General features: G+C 38.1%; 1 protein-coding gene across 2 annotated transcripts in view; it reads right to left on the reverse strand.

The window, feature by feature from the left end:
- The window catches only part of LOC108298501 (patr class I histocompatibility antigen, A-126 alpha chain-like), a 51,349-nt gene that overhangs the window by 17,062 nt on the left and 31,335 nt on the right, over positions 1–2,952 (reverse strand). The window lies entirely within an intron of this gene.

Consider the following 2,952-nt stretch of genomic DNA (forward strand, 5'->3'; position numbering starts at 1 on the left):
GGAGGCAAAATAGAAAATTCACTGGGGGGCTTCAAGGGCAGATTTCGGTATGCAGAATGAAGAATCAGTAAATGCAAACATAGGTCAATTGAAATTGTCCCATTTGAGAAGCAGAACGGAAAAAGTATGAAGAAAAATCAACAGAAGAGATCTGAGAGACAACATCAAGCATATGCATTTGGGAGTCCCCAAAAGGGAGAGGAAAGAAGCGGGGAGGGAGAAAGAGTATTTGAAGGAATAATGACACCAAACTTCCAAAATTTTATTACAAACAGAAATCTGGGTATCCAACACATGCAAACTTTTAAAGTAGCATAAATTCAAAGATGTCCACACTGAGAGACATTATAATCAAACTGTGAAAAGTCAAAGACAAACAGAGCATCTTAAAAACATCAAAAGAAGGGACTTCTAGAGTACCAGGATCCTCTATGAGATTAACAGCCAAGTGTTCTTCAGAAGCCATGGAGTTCAGAAGACATAAGCAGGACAAACTTAAAGTTTAAAAAGCAAAAGAAAATACCCTGTCAACTCACAGTTGTATATCTGCCAAAACTCTCCTTCAGAAATAGGGGAGAACTTCAGACATTCACAGGGAAATAAAAGCTGATAGCATTTGTCTATAATAAACCTATTCTACTATTAATGCTAAAAGGAGCCTTTTATTTCAGGCTGAAATAGAAGGACATTAGATAGTAACTTGAAGCCATATGAAGCAAAAAAGTACACAGCTAAAAGTAACTTCATAGGTAAATAGAAAAGCAAGTATTTGGGCAGGGGGTGGTTTGTAACTCCTCTTTTATTTTGTCTATTTAATGTAAAAGAAAATGCCCATCAACTGATGAATGGGTAAACAACATGCAATCTATTCTACAATGGAATATTATTTGACCATAAAAGGAATAATGTACTGATACATGCTACAACTTGGATAAACCTTAAAAACATGTCAAATGAAAGAAGCCAGTCACAAAAGGTCATATATTGTATGATTCCATTTGCATAAAATATTCAGAAGAAACAAATCTACAGAGACAGAAACTGAGTTAATGGTGCCAGGGGCTGGCGGCAGGGGACAATGGAAGGTGACTGCTTAACAGGTACAGAGTTTCCTTCCAGGGTGATGAAAACGCTCTGGAACTTGATAGTGATGATGGCTACAGAACATTGTGAATCTGCTAAATGTTACTTCATTGTACACTTAAATGGTTACAATGGTAAATTTTGTGTTTATGTGTATTTTATCACAATAAAAAGGAGGCTGGCAAGTATATTCCAAGTTTGCTTAGGGATCTGCCTGTCTGTCTTTTCCCCTAAGGATTTCATATTCAGAGCTCACCCTTGCTCTTCTGCAAGTAGAAAGCCTCCTTTCAGAACAGAGTCCAAGATCTGCCAAGTCCAAACCCCAAAATGACTTTCTGTCTTGGATCCAAATGCTCAGATGCAACTCTGGGGCTAACTTCAGGAGAAGTTAGGAGATTATCCAAATAAGGTGATTCACTGGGAGGAACAATGTTTGGCTTTAATGTTAGGGAAGTTATGTTTGCATTTCTAAAAAGGATCCTGCTTACCAGTGAATATATAGGTTTTGTCTGTGCAGGATGGAGTTCTCAGCAGAGGAACGAAAGGCAGTCTTAGGAACATGATCCACCTCATGGGTAACTGACTGACCCACCCTCCTACCACCCCCAGCTGAAGGAAGTAGCTAGACTCTACCCTTCACCCATCCTTCAATTGTATTCCATGGGATACAGACCCTCTACAAATGTGGACGTTCCTGGGTCTCAGTTGCTCTTCAAGCTGTCGAGGAGTCTCCACTGGTGTGGTTCATGCCTAGATAGGCTCTGTAGGAGGCTGGGTGTCTCCTAATTCTCAAGGCTGACATTCAGTGAACCCAGACCAACATCAAAGTTCTCAGGGGCTCAGATTTTCATCTATGAAATGTAAGAATTATCTCCTTCTTTCAGGTGTAGTGATATATATCTATACATATGTATATGTATATATGTGTGTGTGTGTATATATATATATATATATACACACACACACACACACACACACACACATATACATGGACACATATATGACAATCAGTATTCTATATATTGATGGTGTTTTTAGTGTTATCTTTATTGCTCAGCTGAACTCTATAACCAAAAATCGTATCATGGATTCTGAAGGGAGAACTCATATGGTGGAGACCTCAGTAGGCATTTCTGCCCTTTAGGTTCAAATGAGAAAGTAGCTGTAGCCTGAGGCAGGAAGAAGATCTGGACTACTACTGTTACTATTGTTATTATTATTATTATTATTGAGATAAAGTCTTGCTGTGTTGCCCAGGCTGGAGTGCAGTGACTATCCACAGCTGTGATCATAGTGTACTACATCCTTGAACTTCTGGGCCCTAGCAATATGCCTGCCACAGCCTCCTGAGTGGCTGGGACTACAGGTGCATGCCACCATGCCTGGCCTCATTTCAATGTTATTTTACTTCAAATGTTTTATTTTAAATGTCAAAATATGTGGGGTTATTTTTCATTAGAAAAGTGAAACTTTATTTGATCACAGAAGACTGTAAAATGCACAGACAGATAGAAACACCACCTAGGCCTTTCTTTAAAAACTCACTGCTATTATATAGTTGAGACTTTGTAGACTGCAGGGCAAATGGTGGTCTCTGGAGCTGACTTGTGCAGTGGTACTGATTTTCATTTTTCTATTTTCTATACATATATTTTTATATATGCTTCCAATTTACAAAGTTGCATTCATATGTTATGAGTTATCTTGGATGTTGCTTTTTGAATGTATTATACAAATAGTTTTCCATGTTACAAACTCTGCAAAAAGTTTATACACTTTTACAAGCCACATCCCATTTTAGATAAGAAGATGTAACCCGGCTTCTTTTGGATCCATCTGCTTTTATTTTGTCTTGTTGTAAATAATGTT

This window comes from Cebus imitator, unplaced genomic scaffold, assembly GCF_001604975.1.
Source record: "Cebus imitator isolate Cc_AM_T3 unplaced genomic scaffold, Cebus_imitator-1.0 Scaffold976, whole genome shotgun sequence".
NCBI lineage: Eukaryota > Metazoa > Chordata > Mammalia > Primates > Cebidae > Cebus > Cebus imitator.